This window comes from Bombus huntii, chromosome 14, assembly GCF_024542735.1.
Source record: "Bombus huntii isolate Logan2020A chromosome 14, iyBomHunt1.1, whole genome shotgun sequence".
NCBI classification, from domain to species: Eukaryota; Metazoa; Arthropoda; class Insecta; order Hymenoptera; family Apidae; genus Bombus; species Bombus huntii.
This window is the reverse complement of record NC_066251.1, coordinates 9,267,253-9,293,207: the sequence shown is the minus strand read 5'-3', so window position 1 is coordinate 9,293,207 and position 25,955 is coordinate 9,267,253. Positions and strand designations below refer to the sequence as shown.

Here is a 25,955-nt window from a genome sequence, read left to right as displayed (position 1 = left end):
AGCCGGAGCTTATTTAATTTTACGTCTTGCCTGTAGCCGGCCATCACGCGAGATTCGGCCGAGATGCGGGACTTTGATTCGACGGGAGATTGATTAAAACTGATTGCTCAATTACTTCCAATGAAATTTGTTTTCCACCATCTTGACCTCTTACCATTGCGCGAGTTTATTAAATTCGTTAAGGAGGGAAATTAAAAATTCGTTTACGCGGTTACGCCCGGAAGAGTTTTAACGAGCTGAAACATACGACCGCTTCGTTAGGCCGGCGTAAAGAGGAAACTGGCACGCGATAGTTTCGTTTACCTGCAATAATCGAAATGAACTTACCAATTTTAATGGAATAATTTTAACAGAGTAATATAACGACTTCTTAATTTAAAAAGAAAAAAAATGATGTACTTCTAATTCCTGCTGCAAGAAATTATCTAAAAGAAAAAAAAAGAAAAAGAAAATCAAGAACGTACGATTGCCATTTTATTCGCGCATTCACATTCAAACCTATAAAAAGAAAACCTATAAAAGGAAGAAATATAAATCTTCAATATCTCGCTATACCATACAAGGAATTTCAATTCTATTCCGTGGTCTCTACCGACAAATAACCTACGAACAAATGACCAACGAGTGATTACTATTTATTCTCCTATTTCACACTCCGATCGAAGTAGAAGGAAAAAAAAGAATCGTCTTGCTTTATCGGAAGCAAAGCGTCGCGCCGCGCTTAACGCGAAAATGAAAGAGGCTGATTCGACCTCGGGTTTCAATCTGAAAGTGCTCGACACACGCCCGATTGCTCGGTTTTCCATACAGTGCCGATCGACGATTAATACTCTTCCCTTTTTGATCGCTCCTTTAGTCTATCTAGATGTGTACGCGACCACGGGCACGATTCACACGAACAGAAACAAGCCAAAGTAACTCGATGTTCCGCGTGTATCCAGCCAGTTTCATCAACCGATTTCGCAATTATCGAAGAAATAAGGGGACAATTGCATTTAGCTGCGACAAATCGCCACGCGGAGGTCTGGACAGGCAGTACATCGTCGGAAACGAGAGGCACGGGAGGAAACAAACATGCCCGGAAACGTAATATGAAGTTCCAGGCTACGCGGCCCGTTAATCTAACAGCCTGATGATGGTCGAAACCGTTTTACTCATCAAGATTGACTTGTCGTTAGGGGGTTCCGTTCCCCGAAAATTTACTGACTCTTGATTGCTTTCTCCGGCGTATAACCCGCCCTTTTCAAGACCGCCGCGTCATGCCAACTACGATCACCTCCTATCCTTAAATCGACAAATTAAAGTTACTATTTCATAGCATCGGGATGGAATCGACGACCGATTCACAATTTTATTGAATTTTTCATTGATCTTGGTTTTTTCAATCTTTCTTTTATATATAAATGAAACGTATATATTTAAATTTATATACGCAATAAATAATCCTAAAATCGTCTCAGTTCGAAAAGTAGTTAAATTATTCGTCCCTTCTGTATTGTACCGATTCAAGCGATCAAACTCCTCTTCCGAAGTTTATAGACTCAAAAACGGGGAATCGTAAATCCATTTGAAAAATAAACAGCTGCTAAACTAAGGCTACCCACCGGTTGTTTTAATTATTTTGTCGAACACGCTAAAACTGAGGCAACAGCAGCGTTATTTGAATAATTGAACGATCGCAACATACGTGTCGGTAGCAGAAGACGTTTTTAGTTCCAAGTTTCAAGAACGTACGATCATCTTCTAAAAGTGCCCTCGAATCCTGGCCAAGTACCAGATTTTTAAGAGTTTTCCCATGTCCGGGCTTGACGATCCATCGTTTCTATTAAAAGACTTTCATCGCCAGCCAATAACCATTAAATAACGCCGAAAAAATCTATAAGATCAGGCTGACCTCCGCTTCATTCTGTCCCATAAACCAATGGAACCACCGAAACGTGGAACCGTCGACGCGACGGTTCAACGAATGAGCACAGGCGAGGGTATCGGATAATACAGAGAGACCTGGAAACAGGCGGGGTGAAACGGTGTGGCGGAGGATGGAGAACCGAGCAAGGCAGCCTAAGTGAAACGAATGTCGGTAGTTTCCCGAAGCAGTTTCGGGATGTTGTAACGGTGTCAACTTTGTCCATTAACCATCGATTTCTCTCGGCGCGTTAGCCAACTGGGCTGAAGCGTTTACCCCTTTTCGCTGATAGCAGTAACTTCGCTCCGGCCTGACAACTTTTACAGTTTTACGCTTTCTCACCAACTTTTTTCCTTACACCTGGCTGTCGTGATGCGGTTAATTGCGATCGTTGATGAAATACGTTGTCCAACGAGACTCGAACTTTATTCGCGTAATTCCATCGGGGGCAAATCGGATTTCGTCGTATAAGTTCAGCGAAACGAAGCAATTTCAACGCGAATTTTATAGATCATTTAATAGAAATTTTATCGCAAAAACTCTTAACTCGTGGACGAGTTCGTTTTCCACCAATTGATCTTTACCTCCAATGGACGTATAACATGTACGTACCTCGACGATATTTAAAATTCAACTGTCGCCTATTACAATTTCACGCGCAATTTCCATGATAGAGGCAAACACTAAAAACCAACGTTCCTCTGTTCCCCGTATAATCTGCCAAAATTCCCAAGCTTTTTGTCGCGACGACGAAGGGAGGGTCGCGTTACTAGTCACCTTTTGCGTGCACTCCCATGTCTCAGGAGATGAATATAAATAAGGGTATTAAAGCAATAATAATACTCGGCTTACATTAAGTCAAGTTACGTTCATGGAGACTTACCGTCGCACTTGAAATTAGGTTTCACGCGTAGAGCTGTCGCTCTTCCCCCTTGACTACGAACGAATGACGGGTGTTCACCGAATGCCGACGAACAAACACCATGAATATTTTAACCGGTGAATTAACACCGGTGAAGGTAACACACATCTTGTTTTATGAAGCAGCCTGACAATAAGACCATAACACGGATTTAGCAAGTTAATCCGTTCGGTCGGAACGCGCGTGGCCTTGTTCCACCCCACTTTTAATTAAGAGCGCAATCATTCCATCGTAATCCAATACTCGATCCCCCTTCCTACCTGTCCATCGCAATTCCCAACCCCCTCCCGACTTACCCGCACTAAAGTTAAATTCGCCATAAAAAAGTTTCCACTTGTTCTTCTTTCATTACTCGTCGACGTTAACTTTCGCGCCAAACTTTTGTCACTTGAAAATGAATTTTTACACCGATGGCGATCGCTATATTAACAAACCGGCGCGGCGACTTATCGTTACAACTCGGTTAAATTAATATTTTGCTTCATTTTCTTTTTTTTTAAAGCGACGAATTAAAAATATTTTGTACGATCGCAAGTATACAAATGATTGTAAATATTAATTCTTTCGTTGATAATGCCGATTTTACGCCCACTTTACATCTACTTTAGGTGTCGTCGTAGAGGAAATCTGTGCAACACGAATCGCTACAATTGGTAAATACGTTACAGCGCTAAATACACATCAACCACGACGTTATGTATCAAATGCAAATAATAAATCGCAGTTACGAGCAGATATAAACGAAATATTCTATGATACGATATTAATGCGTTACGATGTGCGAGATATCACGAGCGTGACCAATTTTCGTAAACTGTTCCCTTTGATGTAGTAATAAAGCGTTTACTATCGCACACGGATGCGTATCTCGAATCATAAAGTCCATTTTATAACCCTAAACTCTTCTGTCGTTTCCCTGATCATCGTTCACGAATCAGTGGGCGCTCAGCTCCCTTGCTTTGTGCTCGGCCGCTTTTACGTTTGAATTTTAAGCAGTGCTTTTTCCTCTCGGCGCTCAACTTTTCCGCTTGTTGATCGCGCTCAAGTGGCTAGCGTAAAATCACCGCGTTATTTTCGTACTTTCAATTTCCCCGCTTCTTTGATAATCCTTGAAATTAACCTAAATCTTTATTTGGAGCGCTTTACAGCTTTACGTAACTTTCTGACACACGTTCACAGCTATAACTTCTAATAATAACATAATTAATAAAAAAAAAAGTATATATCATCATCGTGGGCAAATGTCGTAAGACGTCGGAAAATTTTAATAAAGTTTAATATCGAAGAAGAAAAATTTCCTGCGTGTACTATTCCAAGAATCGATAATAATGTATTAACTGTAATGATAAGCAAACATACGATTCCTTGTTTACGTTTACCAGGCTCAGAGAACTATGTAATGCAGCATCGCGAGCTAAAAACGTACCGACTCCGTACATCGTTTCAGACATTTATTGCGGATCATAAAGTACAAAGGAAGATAGCACACGCGTCCAAAATTCAATTTAACATCGAATCGATAGGAATTTGTTATTTCAACCTTTTCCTCTTTTTTTTTTTCGAAAAATTTCTTCCATCTGTATAAAACGCTTTAACCACGATGACGATTATTCACCGATATAGATATGGAAATAGATCGCAAATACGATTTGAGGACAGCAAACTCACCAGTGAATCACCAAACTCGGACATGCACAGCTAAGATGCTCGTACAGCCTCAATCGACGTCTTAAAGAGAATCCTTGATATCGTCAACAGAATCGATTCTGTAATCAGAGAACCATAGAATTAACTCCACATAAAATCACCAGCCGCTTAACTTTAAGTTACAACTGTACGCAATAAATATGAAAGCCTTTCGTTTTGTCATTGATATCGTGCGGAAAATTTTTTAAATACTTAACATCCTTTGCTACGTTGTAGCGATATAAATTTTTAATTGAACAGCTTTTTGGGCAAGATCGTATTAACCGATTAACCGATTAGTCGATTAACCGACGTTGTTAATTCGCTATGAAGCCAAAAATTCGGTGTAACTCGATAACAAGAAAATAAGTGGCAAAGATGGTTGATGGGGTGCAAAAGTAACAATGGAACGTTAAAAATAGTGAATCAAAATTCCTGTTTCACCCTGTTGAAGTATAGTTACAAGGCGAGTACGCCCTATTAGCGCCATAGCTTTGCCGCGATGCGCTGGAAGCTGCTTAAACTTAATAGCACAGAGTAAGCTTAATGTAAGATGTTTTTATATATTTCGTGGTGATATTTTATAGAGAGATCTCATGGTGAAAACAGATACCAAGCCAATCCGAAAGTCGATTGATCAAAGAGCATAAACAGCAACCCCCTCGAAAATGTTGCGAATTATTAGATTGAGTACAATGTTTTATATAAAAAATGATAATTATAAAATATAAATAATTACTTAGTAAGTTATTTAATACGTTATTGAATAAATAATTGATTATAATTATGATTATAATTATAAAAATATTTTATACAAAAATATTGATAAAAATACGAAAATACCAATATGTTACAGAGATTAAGGTCTTCTACTTTTAAACCATAATTTTAGAATTTCGTAACATCATAGATCAGTAGTGACAGAGGTAAGAATGATGGAAATACCCTTTTCCACCTAATTACTGTCTTACTGGCTAATTATCATAATTATCTTGGATAACCCAGAGTTTATTCACAACTGTTCCTATTTTCAGATGTCGCATCTGTTGTCGCACCTTAACATATTTTTAAACCGTCACTAGTAATACCGTATATGATTTATTCAAAGAAATTCTTACGATTATGGGCTCGTATAATAGTCATAATTAACCTCGTTAATAACTCCTTATATAGATTCTTGGACGATATCCTCCAAATTATGAAATCATTTTATTATCGAGTTGCCAAATCATACCAAATTATCTCCAAATTACCTCAGATCACTCTTCCACCTTCGTGTCATATTCGGTACTTCTACCTTAGTTTCTGATTAATTTTATAATCTCGTTATATTCTTTCCACCAACTATACCTAATAAAAGTATTATATTGCCGGACAATAATATGTAGTATTAATACTGGAATGATGAAATTTTTTCTACGCTTTGACCGTTAAACGATTCAATTGAACTGATGTAATTTCTGGCGCACGCCTTCTCGTCATTTATAGAGAATGGGAATACTTTGCGCACCAGTAAATCTACGGCGTATTTCTATTCTCGTATCACGCGAGAGTTATTAAGGTCTGTACACCGGGTTGCATTTAGCCGACACCCCATAAAACTGCAAACACGTTGTCAACATTGGTTTTATCGTGTGCTCATCGTGACGTACCCGATTCGCCCGGATACATACGGTTGCCGGTTATAAACTTCGCCATTGTTGCGTTTGAAACATTTCCAACCGGTTTATTCGATTGACTTTTACCATAGCAACGCGACAATCGCTAAATAGTAATAGCGTAGCTCGATCTTAGGTATTGCGAGTTAATCGAAAAAATAAAATGATATATAATGTACGAAAGAAGAAAGAGAAAGGATAGCATTTTAAAATCAATTTCAATTTCCTTTTGATATTTTTCAAGTCGGGCGATATCGAAACGGATGATCATTGAAGTTCATTTACTCGAGCGTAAGAATATTTTACAAAGGGCGAGTAGCTTCGCGATATTACCTACACGAACAAAAGCGTTTATGATGGTCTCGAAAGTACTGGCACCTAAGGCAAGAAGTTGCGCCAAGTTATATGCGCACTTACGATTAAATGAAACGACTCGTAAAGGGATACGTAGAAATGCTGTCTAGTAAAATCCCGGTTAGAGAATTTATTCGTTCGAAAACTAGACCTCCTGTTTTACCATCTTCGTATTATTAGACAAAATTCCGTGCCTAAATCCGCGTGGGTGTGCCAGAAAGTAGAGCAAAATAGCCGACGCCGCGTTCAATAGGTCGTTACAAGACACGGCGTATGTTCCTCCGGCTCGAGTTACCATCCGTTAATTATATTTCAAAGACAAGCATTATTTCGATGCAGCGGAGACTAAATCCCCATTAACAGATTCCTCGCGAGCAACTATAAATTCCTGTCTGTCAGAAATCGCGCGTTTCACCCATCGTTTACGTGCTCAACGACGTACGCAGAGACACGTTAGAAGTTGAGGAACGTTCAACAGTCGCCCGCATTGTCTTCATCAATCGTCTAATACTCCAGCTCGATTAATTCTCATTAAATTCTCCGACTACGACTTACCCCCTGCCCACCCCCTGCAGAGCTCCTCCTTTTCCCAAGCAAATCAGATTAATTCCGACCGCGACGTGTTCTCTGGCAACTATTGTACTTCCGGCTACTCGTTAGCCCACATTCAGAACGGTCTAAGGGTGCAATTAAACGTTGAAGTACAATTTTAACATCACCCCTGTTAACCGCGTTTCTGCTACGGTGGCCCGTCCAAATTGCCCCTCTCCTTTGGATAGTATCGGAAAATTGAGTTAAAACAGCGCCTCGTATCCTTAACACCGTGTTCCGAATACATGGAAAGGCTAGAGAGTGAGAGAGAGAGAGAGAGGGGGGAAGCATTTTCACCGCGGTCGGGAGGCCAATGGCCGCCCGCCGACGTTGGTGTGGCCGCCGCCGCCTGCACCGCAGCCAAGAAATTTCCATAGATCCTTAACGCGTCGGTGGAGCGTACGCAAAGCGGCAGACTTTGCGGCAACGCCGCGTCGTGCATCAGCCACAGGTGCCCTCTCACCGACGCGATGTCTCACCGACGCGAGGCGTTTATGGCTGTTGTAAAAGCGTCATCTCCCCTGCACGGTTCGGTAACGTATCGGCGTCCTTCGGTGTACGTGCACCCCTTTGTAACGTTCTGCTGTCACCGGTTCACACCTATCTCCCCTCTACTTCAGACCACCCTTCGATGGATTAAACGACGGCTATCGCAACATGAGCATTCCGCGTTTCATGTGAGACGCGAGATGAGGGAAGAGAGATTATACGACACGACGATGGTATCCGAATTTTAGCGTTCAAAGAGCTTGGACTCTCGATATTTCCGCGTCTATGTCTACTGTTTTAAGATCGGGATGAAAGAAGAGAAGATTTTAATAGGTTTCTCTCTCTCTCTCTCGGAAGCTTTGAACGCTTTCTCTCTTAGTGGATCTATAAAATTTCTACGAAGCAATTTGACAGCTTTTTTAATTTTGGTGTTAACCCTTACGCCGCTGCGTTGGATTACGATCGCGATTCCACTTTAAATTTTAACGACCACGTGTCGCTGAAATTTATTCTCCTCCCTTACGAGGATCGATATAGTAGTATTAAAATGTTCCTTGGCCTCTATACCTAAAAAGGGGCTAATATCGCAGTACAAAAAGGAAAGAGTCGCATATAGCTCTGTAGATTTTTTTGCAGTCCTTTTTCCCCCGTATCGACAATGTGTATAAAGGACTACGCTTTCAGACAATATGGCGAAACACAGTTACATAGATCGTTATCCAGCGTGGTTTTCGCCAGCTCTTCGCGTCTCATAATCGCCTGTACCTTCGTGGCGTAGATATTAAAATCAATACGGTATGCATTTGACTGGTACACCGTAGCCACCGCTATTACCGCACGCGGGAGCCACCAGGTCGTACATACAGTTAGCTGTTACTAGCTACCTCTCTATTTCGCCTCTCGCTCTCTCCCCTTCCTTTCATTCTCTCTCTAGCCTCTCCTTACCGATACACACGGGAATTGTAGCTGCAACTGCAGTGCCTTGCATCGGACAAGCAACCGCTACGGTATGCCCGAGCCTGCCAAACAGCTGAGTGAATGGATAGCTCGACTATAGGGTGTGAAACTGTTACGAAGCTAGGACGGAGAGCGATAGAAAGGGATGGAAAGGGGATGATTTGTTGTTTGGTGGGTAAAGGCGGAAAGGAGTGGGGCCAAGTCGCTGGATAATTTCATACCAAGTTAATCAGACTGCGGCTACAGCCTCCGGAGGATGCATGCGATGCGGAGGAGAAGCGAAGAACCGGAGATGCCGAGGATTTTGCACGAGGCTACCAAAGGAGTTAGAAAAGAGAGAAAAGGGAAGAGAGAGAAAGAGGAGAAAAAGAGAGAGCACGAAGGAGAAGAAGAGCACACGAGCATATAAGCCACGACATCAAATACTGTCCAAGACGCGCCGATGTCACGTAACAGCTGCTGCTAATAGCCTGTTTAACCGGCAGCCCGAAACCTCTCGTTCTCACGCCTAGACTAATTATAGTGTAGGTTCTTAAATTCGCGCGTGTTGCGAGCCGACATTCTGCACGCGGATACAAATAGTGCTGGCATTCTTTTAAACCTGCTGTGAGTTCGCGGGAAGGATTAAAGATACGAAAATTATAGGAGAAATTGGAATGTAGGGAATATGTAAAAATATCTAAAATATTCAAATTGAAATAGTCGTTATAATATCCAGTAGTTTCATTGCTTTACTTGTGTCAGCAACGCTTGCAACGCGTCAGTACTAGCAACAAGCGATGAACTACAAAACTGAAAGCATTATTTTTCGTTCGACCTCTGTATTTTTGAAATATTTCATGAAAAAAGCTTTTATGGAAGAGAATAATCGTTCAATTGTTGTTTGATATGCTATCGATACAAAAAAAGCAGGGTTAACACACAATCAAGATTATGGGCTTTCATCGATCGTCTTGCAATTTACAGGAAACACGTTTTCCGTTTATCGGAACGATTTATCGAATTAACCCTGAATAATTGTTACAACATGTCGGCTGTTTGCCCACCGCAGACACTGACTAAAATCTGCGATACACATCCACCGATGTCAAATATTTTTCCACCAAATACTCTTCAAATATTTAAGTTACAATGTGAGTGCGCTCGAAAGACTTTAAATTCCCAGTGGCTACGGATCCCGAATAACAGTATGCAAAACAGGCGACGTGGCAATTTTCGAACGCGAATTCCACGCAAGGATGTTAACTCCCAATGTGTATCTTTGAGTCGTCTTGGAAAAGATCCGATTATTTTTAATTTTCGACTACTTCGGTTCCATCTATATGCTATGCCTCGCACGATAAGAATCGTCGACAAAATAAACAATCGCGTATATCAAATGTTCAATTGCGAATAACTGTGTACAAAATTGCAGAGTTAAGGAAAACAAGGTATAATTAAACAAGCCAAACTACCGTGGCCATTCGTGACTCTGCGATGCTGATTACGGGTTAATACAGCGATTAAGGCATCTAATAAACACCTAGCATCAAAGTATCCCCATAACTTTGCAATTTCTCTGGAATTGAGTTTACGTGTACACCAACTGCGAACCAGTTAGGATTTTCCGTCTGCGCGCTTAATCACCGGCTGTATCAAATGCCGTGCAGTGTAACAAGCGGTATGGCGGATAGAATACCGTTGCGGAGGGAGTTACATTTGATATTAATTAATTAGCTACTGTCACTTCCCAGCAGCGTGTTCGTCATCCACCAAGGTTGCGGCGTGTATGTCAGTAGCTGGGGGTAGTTGTGCTCGAATCACCGTAATACCTTGTGCGCCCGACATCCACCGAAAATTAGACGTTTAATTGTCCCAGACTACGAACGCAACCGACTTAACAATTTATACGAGACCCTATAGTAAATCCGACCGCGTGTCAAATGGGACAAAGCGCAATTTCGTTTATATTTCCACTCCTCGATTATTAATCGCTCCCGAAAGAAAATTAAGTGCTCTTTCTCTACAGTGTACGTAGTTGCAGCCATCCTATCTGATTCCTAATTAAATAATCCTATTAGTGACTTGTGTCACGTCTCTTGAAACGTGTCTGTAAGACACCGTCTAGAGGGCTACAGGTTAAGCTTCCCTATTTAGACGTACATTAGCGATCGTGGGACCACAAACCTAGTTAAGGCCCCCGACGACGTCTTACAGGAAAAGATCCAATAATAGTCTACCTTACCCTGTAGATAGACGTCGTGATATTGTAGCGGGAGTCTATTTTTCCTCGTCCAATGTCCGAAAACACGATTTTTAAGCGAATCCATGAAATTGTAGACCGGCACCGAGTCCAGCGTGGAATTCCGAAAAATTGAAGTCGCTGTGCAGCGTGCGCGGTAAATTCTTTATTAGAAAAAGTTGCGAGCGCAGCCAGTCGTTCGCCTTTTCTGCTGGAGAACGCAGGGAAACGTGCTTAGTGGAAAGTTAGAAAAATTTCACGTCATACGTAGCGTTCTCCGAGTAACTCGGCAAATTGTTATGGGGGCAACTGTTTTAAGTTCCGGTTCCGTCAGAAAAGTACATTGCGCCTGAGTACACGCGTCGAGGGTCTCTGTTATCGGCCGAGTATCGAGGAAGAACGGGAGGAATGGAAGTTAAAATTTTATGAAGCACACAGCTCGCAACGACGCACGATACGCCACCGAACCGAATTGCAATTGGAGATGTTCTTGCCCCATGGGGTGTAATCAGCCAGTGCAACGAAAACACTCCCGTTTGGAGTGAACATTCAGCATTTAGAGACACGCGCGTTTCCGCATTTTGAAATTGATCTTTCGTACAAGCGGGAGCTTTTGGCCTTATAATTTAAGAAATTGCGAGATTTAATTAAGAAGCGTAGTAGAATAGCCGGGAACAAATTTTATCTCGGAATTAATCCTACCTCGAGCCTTCTGGTGTAAAAAGAAACCCGTGGAGACAAAAGGGTTTTCCTTTCTCGTCTGTACACACTGCAAGATATCATGAGAAAATATGAAACTTTGTCGTATCAACTTCCTAAGCAAAAGAAAATACCGGATACCGCTGCTTTTCAGAAAAATTATATTAAAGAGAACAGATTTTTATTTAACATTTCCAAACGAGTATTTAGTTATCTGTTCCTGCTTACTTTGTTGCGTATACGAAGCCTTAGGCAAGGAAACAAAATCATCGTTCTTATAATGTATTACAAGTTTCTTGGAGAACAATTTCTATTTCAATCCAACTTTTACAGGTCGGATGTTTCCGATAAATCATCGATATTTCACCATAAACAAGCGCGGAGAGTGCTTGCTTCTAACCACGATCAATTGTCGTTTATGCGTACAAGACATAATTATAATAATTATAACCTCGTTTAGTCCAAAAATTTGGATTGGATTAACGACTGGATTAACGATTGGATTAAATGATTGTCTCGCAAATATGTTCATGTGTCTCAACGTTGCTTATTCGCGTCACGTTGTGATTCGACGTGGGATGAATAACAGCCATTCTTGGAATAATAATCTAAATATCGTTGAATCGCTAAGGAAGAAACTATTCGAAACGCATTAGCTCGACGAAAAGACGAATCCCCGGCCGCGATAAAAAAGATCTTTGTTATCACGACCGAAAGAAATTAGACGTCGTTCAAAGCACGTCCAAACTACGTTCCACCCCAATCGCCATCTTCGCCGGAACTGATCCCTCGGTAACTAAGTTTGTACACGGCACGAATACAAAATGCCGGCACGCAATCAGCCCGATTTGAATATCGTAGTTATAATGCGAGCCTGTGTAGATGTATAACAGGAAGATGTATCGCACGCTTATTTCTTTTAATGTTAATGGTGACGGGAGGATTTATTACTGTGCGACGACTGGGACATTTCGAAGCGGCTGGATCATCATAAAACGTTAATGAGAGGCCGCGTATTGTACCCATCCATTGATATGGTAACCGCGAAAATTCTGCTTGCCCAGTAAATACCGAGTCGCTTGAAATACAGGATGACACTACATATAGTGGGCGAACGTTGCAAATTTTGTGGCCGTTTCGTAAATGCACGGGAATTGATTCGAATGTTTATTTAATTACACACCATCGACGACGACGAATCAACTACCTCTCTTTTCTATTAGCGACTATCAATTAATCGATACTCTCCTCGTAACAACCAATGCACTCGATGAAACGATATAACGTTACGGACAACGCTCTAGTTAAGACGATCAGCGAGTAGTTACGAGTAATTTTTAAATCTTATAGAAACGAAAACCCAGACAGATCTCAGGCGATCTAACGTCGAGTTAGAGCTTGGGCAAAATTCCGCGGTTAACTTGCAGACAAACGATTCCTACGAAACACGGCGAGGACAGAAGCGATTACCTAAACTACTTTCGGATAATCTGGCAACGGACTGCGTTAATTGCTCGCTCGGTTTTCCCCTGGAAAACCATTTAAAATCCGTGTCATGCCGTATCAATCCGTTAAGGGATCGAGTCGTTAATTAAAACTAACAAGGGAAAAAAATAATGGGAAATTGGCGACAACAAAAAGGAAACTATGAAATGGCAGAGAGTGGGACAAGGTTAGGTGGAAGAAAGAACGAATCGCAATCGTCGAAAACTCGAAATACGTAATCCGGACTAACAATGCATAATACTTCAAACACTATCAAGCTGACGCTCTTTTGCTCGCGATTCGAAAACTCGCATGGGGCAGAGGCCGGTCAAGCTGCCACGAAAAACATGGATCTTAATAAGCCGCGCCATTCAAACGTCCAGTTCAAACGGCCTACCGGGGATTACTGGACGGGACCGAGAGTGAAATTCTACAGATATTTCCTCTCTCCCGCCGGAACGACGGCAGGTAAGCGTACTTTCTGCTTGTTTAGCTCTCCATGTTGGATTAATCCGTCTGTCGATGAAGAGCAAGGGAGAAAGGAACGGACAAAAAAATGATAGAAAGGGAAAAGCAGAGGGGAGGGTGGTGAGGATCGTGCGCGAACGAGTCGCGAATATATCCTGAAGGGGGCCACTGGCTCTCCCAACTGACGAAGGCGCGGCAGGATTTGTGGCCTTGATTTATGCCAAAACTGGCGCCGTTTATTATCGGTACTGCTGGATGTGTGCATGCGTGAAATTGGAAACGCAGACAAGCGTCCATGCAAATTTAACCCGTCCGTCTGCCTCCGCACGCTATTCACCGCGCCCATCCGACAAAGAAGGAACTTTACTGTCTAGCCCGTTCGCGCCCTTCTCTCCAACCCTCGCGCTCGAAACCAACCTGCGGCACCCCATCAACCGACTACCGTGTTCCTTCCTCTAGCTAACCCTTTCTACTATCTAGACCGGAGAAATTTCAGGAACCGATCCGAGGAAGGGTCGTACCTCTTCAATCGTCGTTTCCTCGTTCAACTTTTTAATCGTCTTGGGGAGAGAAAACTCGCCTCGTTAAACGACCGAAGAGCCACGAGTCGGAGGTCTGAGGTGAGCAAAAATTTTTGGTAAGTGAGCTAAGAGTCGATGAAATGCAGGATGCGCAAGCAACTTTTTCGCAGAACTTGTTTTAACGCGATAGTTATTTGCTTCGGGATGTTTCAGTTTATAAGGCACGGTGTATGGCGATCGACGAAATGTTGAAAACGAATTTTTACAGAAAGTTCATAGACCATGTGGGACGTTCCAAAAAAAAAAATTCCAACAAAGAGATTCACCGGTACGAAAGAACGCAGCGTGAAATCATCATTTGGAAAACTTCAAAAGTCCAGGGGAATTGGATTGGCCGTAAAGAACGGGGAGGAAGCCACAAGCCAATTAGCCCGACACAATCGGACAACAAACCGAGGCTCGTGCGGCACTTGTTCGATACTCAAAAGCCAACGGACTCCAAACTCTTTGGCTATCGACTTTCCGGGAGCCTGGAGTCAGCAGCGCGTCAGGTAGCACGATTGAATTGAATCGCGTCGGTTTAATGCCGCAAGCATCCTACTGAAAGCGTGTACGTCGTACACCCTCTTAACGCTTACACTCTGCTCGCTTGTCCGTGTGTACAGGTTCGGTGGACGAGCAACGAACGAAGGACGAGGACCAGGTCTCCTCGACAATGCCGCGGAATTTATCAATGTCTTGGTAATTGATGGTGGCCATCAGAGAACTGAGTCGTACTAACGTCATCCAACAGCGAGGAAAAGTAATGTCACGCCGGAAGAACAACCGGGCTAACCGGGGCGCATTTACATAGCCGGCTGGGTGACTGTTTTCAACCGTTATACCGTGTCTCGAGTATTCGAAGACGTCTCTCCTCGAGCGGAAAGGGAATGTCGGGTTGCGTGGTACGATCGAGGCAAGGACGAGGTGTTTGCGTATTGCATATTACAACGGTGGATCCCAACTCCTATTCTCGTGGCCGTCTACAAGCCGTTACTTGCTACTTTTATTTCCACGATAGAGGCTCGGTCTCGTTGCACGGTATCCGTTCTTTCCACCAGATTTCCGTCTTATTGTGCCGCTTCGCAGTATGCTGATAAGGGAACGCCTCAGGGCGCAGAAAGGAAGTGTCGGTACAGCTTGTAATCTTGAGAATTTTATCGTCCACGTATAGAAACACTTTTACGTGTTCCGAGTAAGATACTGGTTGCTCGCATTTCTCTACCAACGCGCAAGTTATCTCGCGGAAACGCGAATACTTGGTCCTGCCGCTCGTTCGCCGCTTAATTATCGATTCTCGTAACTCGAGAGACAGACACGAATAGAATTGAAAATTCTAGAGTTCAGATTCACAGGTTTCCTTGGAAAGTAGTAGTATGATTGTGATGCCCGGATGGAAATAGAGTTAATCGCGTTGAAAGGTTATTTAATTTCCGAAGAAATCTGACGATAAATACGGATATATTTAATTTACGATAACTATATTTTTTTAGCTACACTCTTAACGCATGTCGTTTAACTGTACTCTTACTTATTGTCAAAACGGCTTGATTATTACGAATAAATAGAAACTGCAAGTTACTCCGCGTATATTAAAATAGGTGACTCCGGGTCACACTACTCGAGGTTGTTAATTAATCTACCCTCCAGGGAAGGTAATAAGATTTCAAATAGCGAATCCAAACCCTTTCAGAATTATCTTCCATGAATCTGGATAATTAGACTTGCTTTAACAAGCGTGGGTTATTCAAATATCGAGTCTGTGGACGAAAAATTAAAAAAATTTATTCGAATGTGCAACTGTGCCTGAACACGACTGTTATACATTTTCTATTCAAAAGCATATTGCTCTGCATATGTTCTTTTTTCGGCAGCTAGCAAATATGTATACACACGAAAGTGACGCTGCGAACCATTTGGTGCATTCTTATAAATCTTTTAAAGCTGAAAGCTCAGAAACATGAGCTCGCCAGTCAGTCGATCGTTCTGTACGTAAAGTCATAAATCATAAGCGACCGTATTGCTTCGTTGCTCTATTGTACCTCAGTTCAGGCGAAATATTTGAATATTTCATTGACCGTCGGGGATAAATAAAATAGCAGCGAAATTCTCCGCTTCGAAATCATCGCTGCGGTACGATTTTCTCGCGCCGTTACGATCGTAATAAAGATAACAGTTTGTACACGCGATGAAACTTCGCATCGAAACGAGTTGGTTTATATCTGCAGCGAGATTGTGAAGTTAGCAAAAATAGCGATATTTCTCCTAGAACAATAAAAAGTACCTCGAATCTCTTTTGCCCAGCTATGTTTTCCAATACGTTGCATTGAACGTTCGATCATGTTTAATTTTTATCGGAAATCGGTGGTACGAAATATTTTCCACCTCGTGTTTTCCTAAGGTGAAAATATTGTATCGATTCAAATAAAACAATTAAATAAAAAAACTGTAAATAAATGGAGATTAAAGTGTTAAAAATACAAAAGCAGCGTGATACGCGCTCACTGTGTAATTTTGTATTACGAACATTTTTAGCAATTTTAATTAATTTCACTATTTCGTTATAAATTCCAATTACAATTTTTCATAAATCTCACTACGCGTCAATCCGACGGATTTGAATTTTCGACTTATATTTTTTTTGTTTTTTGTTTTTTTTTTTACCAAAAACTGATAAATTAATCCATCGATTTATTTATATTGGATCTCGGTAGACGTAGGAAGCGACGACGGGGGCCGCGCAGCTTGCTTGTTTGACTTCCATATATCATTGTTTTCGTATTTACTCACGTTCTTTATACTCAGTACGAACTGCCAATATTTATGCAATATTTACTCGTGATAACGAAATATGACGGTGGAACTTTAACGCTTTTGAGTATGCTCTAAAGCGTATCAACAGTTTCGTCGATTCGATTCCGAACATTTGGCTCACGCTGAACTCCCCTTCGAAATAATCCTGAATTATTCGCGAAATGCTTCATCGTTCCTTAATTTAACCCTTAGGAGTTCGAAAGCTTCGCAGCGGGAATATTTGCAATTGCAGATCTATTTAATCGTGTCGATATAATTTATCAACGTGGCCTTGAGATTATGATTTTCAGATTCAGGCTAATACAAATATATTTTTCGTTCCCAACTTCGAAGTATTTTCGATATTCTAAGAGTTATAGTATTGTAGTTAGAAAATCGTGGATCGTAAAGAATTACATCGTGACAGATCTGACGGTGAATTCGAAAAGATCAAGTTGGCAACGTAAGTACGTTGATACATACTCGCGAACGAAATGGTACAAGAGAAATCGAATTTTCTGAAAACCACCTGACAACAATTTTTCAGAGAACTACGACGAGAACGGAAACTCATCTTCGTGCGGAAACCTCGACTCGTCACACCGAACGTACACACGCAGATGAGAGTACGTGCTTCACGTTTCGCTTGCCAGCCGATCGAATTTTGCGCTACTTGTGTGTTCGTATCGACGCCCACGGTTGCCTGGTTGAATTTAATTTACCCGCGTGCAAAACAACTTCTCTTCCCCGCTTTCTTCGTCTCCACTTTTCCCAGCGATCGTGGAATGTATTCCACGCCACAGTTGCATATATCTGTTCGGATTATATTACGCGTACACGTACGAGTAGGCGCCTCTATTTCAGCCTGCTTCGGTTATTCCAACAACATACATCGAGATCCAACGACTAATACGATCCAATGATCCTAAAAGTATCCTCGCACGTGACACCTGGATGTTGCTAATCGCAACATAACTTTTTTATTTATTTGATATGGAAGTTGATTCGATTATTTCGTTTCTTGAGGAATCGATTTTAAGGCACTAGCGACAAGTTGTACATCAGAAACAAATATTATCTATTAGGTCGTTCGAAAAGTTCCTTCCGTTTTATAAGGAAATAATGGATGCATAACGTTTTCCGTTTTATATTATTTTATCGAATTATGTATGATCCATTTTGTTTTATCAAAATAAAAATCACAACGTTTGACAGATTAGGTTTCATGTTTGTATAAAGATGCGTTGCTGTAAAAGATGTGTCTGTAAAAGAAAAACACTTTCCGGACAACCTAATACAATTTTACATCGACTAAAACGATTTTAGCTAATTTTATCAACAGCATGTCTACAATTGAATTTCCTTTAGAATCGCTTAAATCTCCTTTCCTTGTAAATTGCAGCAAACTATAACAGTGCTCTAACTTACGAACCAGATCCCTTCTTACGAATGCTCTGAATCACGCCGAAACCGATATAAGCCGTATCTACAGCAACGAAGAATTTTACCGGAGGATGTACGATCTCAATATTTCCCGTGGCGTTCAGAAAAAGGTAGAGATAAAACTCGACACTGGTAGTTTCATTAGTTTCCTTCAAACGAAACCACGTGATCTCGCATCAATTAATCCCGGATTCCAGCCAGTGTCGTAGGCGACGAACGCGGAACGATACTTTTACGAGCGCCCGAGGCGTTTCAACTTTTTGCGAAGAAAATCTGGAACGCCGATATACCGAGAGAAGTATAGAAAGTATAGCGGCGACACGCGTGCAGGCATATAAATTTTTCCGTATGAATGCGAGGGAAACACAAGCGGAACGCGTAAGAGTGTTGCGCTTTATCGGTGGATACAGGCCGTCATCCGCTTTTCACTGCAAAGTGAAAAAGCAAACTGACCGTATAGTCTGGAATTTTGAGCCCGTGATTAAATGCATGGGGCACCGGTGAATTAGATTAAGTACTCTTGGGCATAGATCGTGCTTCAGGATTTTCAGTTCCCCTTCCGCGATTTCTCGTCTGCCGCTCCGGCCACACAGCGCAGCGCCGCGTTGCGTCACTCCACATACCGTTCCTCCGTGTCTCTCGCGCTTTTCTTCATCCCTTCTGTTCCACTCGTCGCTTCTCCTATCGCTGCTATATGAAATAGAGTGCGTGGGTAGAGAAAATTCATTGGCTTGAAAATATCCAGCCGTGAGTTACCGCTTCTGAAGGAAAATGATGACACATGTACTCGCTGCCAATGGTCCATCTCCACTTTTCCACACGTCACATCTTCGTCGCTTGTTTTATTAAGCACACAATTCGACAGCTGTATCCTCGTACACTCGCGTTTTCTTTCTTATTAAAAAGAAGAGGTGCTTTGGTAACTGGAGAAGGCTCGTTCCTTCTCGTTTTCACAACGTGCTTCGCTTTACATTAGAATACACCCGATTTGACTAACATAGGTGCGATATTACCATCGATATCGATCTTCGTATATTCTCAATAAATTTCTCGCATGACTTTTCTCATGCATGCAGAGATACGTTCGTTTGTGCTGAAGGAGTTTCCGGTGTGTTTAACATTCCAGAGCAAAGTGAATTTGGTACCTGTTGATTAGATAAAACGTCACGGTGGCGCAGTCGAACGTTTAATTCAACTGAACGTTTAATTCGGCCCGGAAAAAAGGAACGGAAGCCAGGAAAATTCTGCTATTCTGATATACGCGACTCTCGAATATTTTAAAAAGAAGGAAAAGAAATATAAGGTGCAGAGCCTACCGTTTCGGACGAGTCTAGCCGCTGCTAAGCGAATTACGATGAAACAATAGAAGCGCTCGGGAGATAAACGGCGCGAACCCATTTTACCTTCGGCGATGACGACACGGCATCTCATAAAATTAACCTGACGATTACGCGAGCATTTTTAATCAAGGAACGAAAAAACGTTTATTAAACCGCGACGCCGAGTGAAATGTAAATTTGGCCGCCGATTTCCAACCGTACAATTGCTCACGCGGGAAATATCATAAACTGATAAGGTGCATATGCAAATATCAATACGACAACGTTTCAACTTTTTATCGCAGATGTTACGCAATCTGATCGCGAATCAATTTTCATTTTCTGCCTGGTGTTTCTCTCGGGCAACGAGGCCGATTTTGCTACATCGATTAACCAGAAAAACGAGACAACAGAATATTCTGCTTTCCACGGGATTCGTTGCATAATCGAATTTTCCATCGACAATGTTTAACCGAACGATACCTTTTAACGTCGTTAATAACCAAACCTACCCTAAAGGTAACTAAAAACTTTCGGATAAACGAAACCAGTTCTTAAAAATTCGATTAGACTAACATTTCATTTCCCCTCATTCCCAAAAATTCAATGCTCCATCCCCAAAAACACCACTAAATAATATATATATATATAACAATTGCTCTAACGAAACAGCGTGACGCTGGTTGACAATAGAACCGGTTAAGAGCGTGAAGTTGCCAGCGAAACGTCAACAGAGAGCAAAAGGGAATTTCTTAGCCGCTTTTAGAAAACGTTTCATCACGTAGCAGAGAAGCAGTGGCCCGGGCAAAAGGCCTCAAATATGTCGTTGCTGATAAAGCGAGCGCGCGGCTGCTGGCATGTAAACGTTGAAGCTCGAAGCTGAGGGATTACAATCGTTTTCGTAGGTGACTTTGTAAGCAGTGCCATCTCATTTCAGAGTCGCGTCCCCGAGTTTAGCAGAAACCTAATAAACAGCCGTTTACCTCCGTCTAACGTTATTTTGCTTTGTATGTAGCCAGAGGCATTCAGTTTGTTACTTGCCTCGGTACACACATACCTGGACCCACTCGAGGGTCCTGTCACATTTCGCGCGAGGTACGATTATAAAGCTTCTACCAGGATTTCCGCCAGTCATTTATTAGGGAAACGGGTTCTCCGTTGGGACGGCTCAGACGGTGAATTTCCGAGCAACGCCATGACGAAACGAGATTTTCGCGATATTTCCATATTTTCCACCCTGGGAAAAAAACGTTGACGCGCGTAACGCTTCGCGTCTCGTCGCAATGCCACGCGTTCTCCCTGTCCACCTATTTTTTTCACGGTGAGTACGCTCGTTCGTCCGTTCGTCTGTCCGTTCGTACACGCGTTTGTTTGTGTCTGTGTGTGTGAGCGCGCGTTTAATATAACGCAAATAAGGACGTTAATTACTTCGTTGAACGCGCGATTCGCAATAAAAAAAGCATCGACCGCGAAAGCTACCTTGAAAGTTACGTGTGTACTTGTGGCTGAATTTTTCGACGTGGGAAACGTGCATAGCACCAGACACGGATATGAACCTCTTGTTTCCTACATCCGGTTTAATCGTTGCAAATAATTAAACGGGAATTCTCGGTAATTATCGTCTGTTTTCTCTCGCGATGATTCGTGATACGAAAGCTCCTACGTCTGAAAAAAAGATTTCACTTTTCGGTGAATTAATATTGTGAGAAATATATATATATGTATATAATTTATATAAATTTTCCATAATATTATGAGAAATGTGTTTAATTTATATACATCTTCCGTAACATTAATGTATATAAATGTATATAATTGTAATACGTATATAATTTACGATCGAAGACAAGTTATACCAGCACCGTAAATTTCGCGAAACTTTTATGCTTTTTACTTTGTACCCGCAAAGAGGAAGTTTCGTAAACTGTACAAAATTATCCTGCGACAATCTTTTGTTGTTTCTTTTCAGAGACTAAAATTTTCCTTACTCCCTAACATCAAAGCAAAACATACCGCAATCTCGGCTTCCAAACAATTTAAAAGAACAAAACGGGAGAACGCCGTTCTGAAAGAATAATACGGCTGCAACGTTCGGTGGAATAATAGAAGCAGGAACTAAAGAACCCTTTATCTTGATCCAAAGTGACTAAACTTAAGACTGAATCTTTGAAAGGCTCAACATATGGTCCATATAACTCTTTTACGATCGTTAAAAAACATTTCAACCGATTCAAACGCGTTTCTAATTCCTCGTGCGGTATAGAGTTACAAAAATTCGGGTAAATTTGGACCAAAGAAAAATGAATCGAATTTACAAAAATTGTCATCATCAGAAACGATAAGTAGACTGTTGGTGTTCACGCGAATTCGTATTTCTGTGATGTTCAAAATTAAATATTATATTAAATATCGCAAGGGCTACTATACATTGAGTATTTTACATATTTCTACACATTATGTGCACTCTTTGCATTTTTACATCTTCAAATTTCGCATAAATGAATAAAAATCCGCAGTCAAATGGTAAGTCATGGAGTATATTTCTGATATATCGTAAATATTTTTGGTGGAAAAGCCCATGCGCAGAGCTGCGAAAAATTATCCAGAACAAAAAAAAAAAAAAATGCTTGGAAAAAGAGGTATTAACGCGCGAAAGAATGCAGCTGACCGATTAGAAGTCATAAAACGTCCGATGTCGGTGATTAAGCGTAAAAGTTGAAAAAGCACCGGTTGGAGGGGAATTTATGCGCGCATCAAATACACAGCTTCACTTGGTCGGTCATTCGAACGAGAGCAGACGCGAAACACACAACGCATAATATTTGATTCATAAACCCGTTTTTGCCGTCTTGTCGAGGCTTCCACTTCACTCGCCCCGTGGAAGCTATTGTTTGTAAAGCACGTTCAGGCTGTCGTACTCCATGGAATGTGTGATGGCCGCCAGCTGCATTATATTTTCGGCCGTCATTCCGATATCACGTGGCCGTCTTGTCCGCTTTGCAATCCTCTTCGTGTTCGCGGAATCCCGCGATCCGATTATTGTCATTACAGACCTTTAACCTATGATACGTAGTCAAACCGACTCGCTATTACGGTCGCACGCGTTTGGTAAAATAGAAATTCAAGGCCCGATTTATTAAAACGGTGGCAGACAATTATGAAAAATTATATGAACGGAAGGGAAAATTGATTTGCTTGTAAAAATAGAAATGAAGAAGTTATGAATAAACCGCGGATTTTCGTTCAAATTTATATTTTCGAGAATATAATTAAATAAGTAGAGCCTCGGTGGAAGATTGTTTTTTATTTTTTATTAATTTCATTGATTTTTTATTTGGATATTTTTCTCGTATCGTGTGCGATTTTAATTTGAACGTAATTTAATAGAACAATCAGGAATCTTGTACGTACTGTCCAGGAATCGAAGAAGAGAAAGGACGTGCGAAATGGTCGCAGAAACACAACGAGAAAGCGATTCTTCAATAGAAAATTGGTGAAAAGCAAAGGAAAGTGACGGGAGAAATAGCGGATAAACGGGTAAAGAAAGCAGAACAAACGGCGCGTCGCATCGCTGACAAGACAGCAAAAATGAGTTTATGAATCGAATATCACGGGAACATGGCGTTGGTTGGCCGTTTAAACGAATGCCAAAGCGAAACTGCATTCGCTCGGCGTTGCCGTGTGTTCCGGCCGTCATGGATTATCCGACGACGTGCATATAGTTGGACGCAGGAACTTGGAAACGTGGAAACGGCCGTGTGTGTTCTAATAAAGTCTAATGAAACGAATTTACGCTCGATAATGCGTCCCCTAGAATGCTATGGAAATGCTTCATGTCACATCGCTCCATTAAATTGCCAACGCATCGTTGTCCCGGCCGTGTTTGCACCAAACGTTTCACCGGTATTTTATTGAACAATCGATTGAAAATATTCCCAACAATTGAATCAGATGAAACACACACGACTTCCAAAGTATTACACGGTGTAGCGTTCATTCTTAAACGATCGATGAAAAAAATGTTTGCGAATCTATCTGCTCTATATCGAAGGAAACGTAATTATTTGATTAAAAAATGTCGAACGGACTTAAAACCAGATTTAGTCTAACGAAAGGCTGGCCTTAATTTTGTTGCAGACTTTTACACAAAAAAAATGCTACAAGCGTAAAAACTACTCCGGAAAAAGATAAAACATACAGAAACGTGTAATAACAATTCCATAAACTCAGTACTTTAAATGAGTTTTCGAGTTTACAATACACGGCCTGTTTTATTTTAATTAACCTGTGTGGTACGAAAAAATTTAATATAATATACGGTATGAGCTCTCTTTACAGCGGCGAGGGTAAAAATTTTTCCGGGATAAGTGTCCTGTTACCATTTTTACGTCCGTGATTCTCGGAAACGTGCGAAAGCCAGATGGGAAAATATAAAGTGCTTTATTGCGTGGTAAATCTTCCATGCAATAGATCTGGAGGAGATAGCCCGAAGGATGCGATCTGCATAGACATTAAAAAAACTAATTAAAATCTAACGTGCTCTTCATCCACTGCCTCGTCGATTCAACTATGTGAATTCCTAAGTCTCGTTATTTCGATCCTCAGCGCGGCTCGCGGCTAATTTCGCGCAAAAAAGGTGTAGTTTTGTAAAACGATGCAACAAGTAGAAAACTTGCTACTGCGAATAATTTTTTTTACTAAAATTTTAACGAAATCTCCGCCAACGAACAGCAGAATCAACTTCGAGTAAATAAAAAAAAAATTAACAAGAGATACGACTGAAAAAGTGATTCCAAACTTTCGATCGATAAATGTATGTGAAAAACGAAATATCGTGTATCGTAAACAACTGATAATGCGTTGGCAAATACTTCAAATAATATTCGATCGTGGCTCAGCCTTCTTAACCTTTCTCCTAGTTATCATTTATACGCTCGATAAATTTGAAACCGGAGAAATTGTTATTGAGTATCCAATGAATTCGTTTTCGTACTAATTCTATTCCGCTACTTCGATTATCATTCACGCGCTCCGAAATGGCCAGCGGAATCAGATACGAGCAGGACAGTCTGTAAAACGTTTCGCCGTTACTCCAGGAGTTTGAGCGTAAATGTAAATTTCAAGCGATGCTCTTCTTGCATATTCAATGCGAAAGGGGAGAAAAGGTATCATCTCCGTCTGTAACCATAAAGCGTGCAGAAATTGAGGGGTTGTTAGATTACAGCTACGCTCTTCCAGAACACCCTTTACTCTTTCTCTTTCTCTCTCCCTCCCTCTCTCTCCTTCCCGTACCCTTTCTCGCGTTCTCCGCCACGGATAGGGAGAAAATTGCACGCTCGATTTGAAAGGTGTAATGTATCCATCGTTTATTTACGATTCCGCGAAGTGCAGAAGCGACTTTCTGGAATTTCGACTGGCTGAATTTTATTGCTCGACTGTTTCACCCAAGATTTCAAAAACATTGGAAAATTTGAGCAACTTGTTACGTGTGATAAATTATCGCTAATAATCGTTTCTCTAATTTCAGTTCGTTTCGATCAAGTTCTCTATTTGTTACTTCGTCGAAACTGCAACTTAGTTGTAATTAAATGAAATTATACCAAAAATAAATAAATTTAGAATTCCGCGAAAGTTAAGTCATTGAAAAATAACAGACAGATTGACTGAAACCTATCTTTTTTATGTGATCATTTTTATAAGTTTCATACCTTTGCTACGCGAAACGAAGAAGTCTTCCGGTATAAGCAGCTTATCTTGCAGTCAGTATTGATTAACACGCTCGACTCGCGATGACTTCTTTTACATTTACGCTTATCCCGGTGCATTTAAGCTGATTGAATTCTCCTACAGACACGCTATACACCATTTCACTTCTCTCACCTTATCGAGCATATTTTTTTTTTTTTTTTTTGTTAGATACCACGGTGCTGTTTGCCTCACTTTCGTTATATTAGCATTTGCTGCACAGCTACATTTATTTCAGACTTTTATCTAGAACTAGGTTTTATTTTAATTACCCAGCACTTATAAATAGTTTATCGTCGATTTGTCCTATCTAAGTTATCCGCTAGTTTGAAAAATTATAATTGGACGATATTATATGTTATAATTTAACATTTTGTGTTTCTTTACATCCTGAGAGATAATTTTGAATATTTCGCGGAACGAATCAGGCATTTGATATAATCTACTTTGTTCGCCTCTACACATAATTAATGAGGTCTAGCACTGCGTTTTTCTCCCCCGATTCTTCTTCTCTTTTTGTATTTTTCGTGTCAGTATACGATCTGCAAACTGTTGGCACGATGCGAGCGGATCTTTCTACTTATCGTCATAAATCATACACTTTCAATTTATCTCGCATGAATTTAATTTTTCTTTTGCCCTGCGCCCGACATTTATAC

The 25,955-nt window shown here is 41.1% G+C and overlaps 1 protein-coding gene across 5 annotated transcripts in view; it reads right to left on the bottom strand.

Annotated features, from left to right (window-relative positions):
- LOC126873204 (uncharacterized) overlaps nucleotides 1–25,955 on the bottom strand; it is a 246,174-nt gene that overhangs the window by 184,736 nt on the left and 35,483 nt on the right. For all 5 annotated transcript variants that reach the window (XM_050633839.1, XM_050633838.1, XM_050633837.1 and 2 more), the window contains one exon: nucleotides 4,497–4,594. The gene's annotated coding sequence lies outside the window, so the exon portion shown is untranslated. The remainder of the gene's footprint in view (nucleotides 1–4,496; nucleotides 4,595–25,955) is intronic.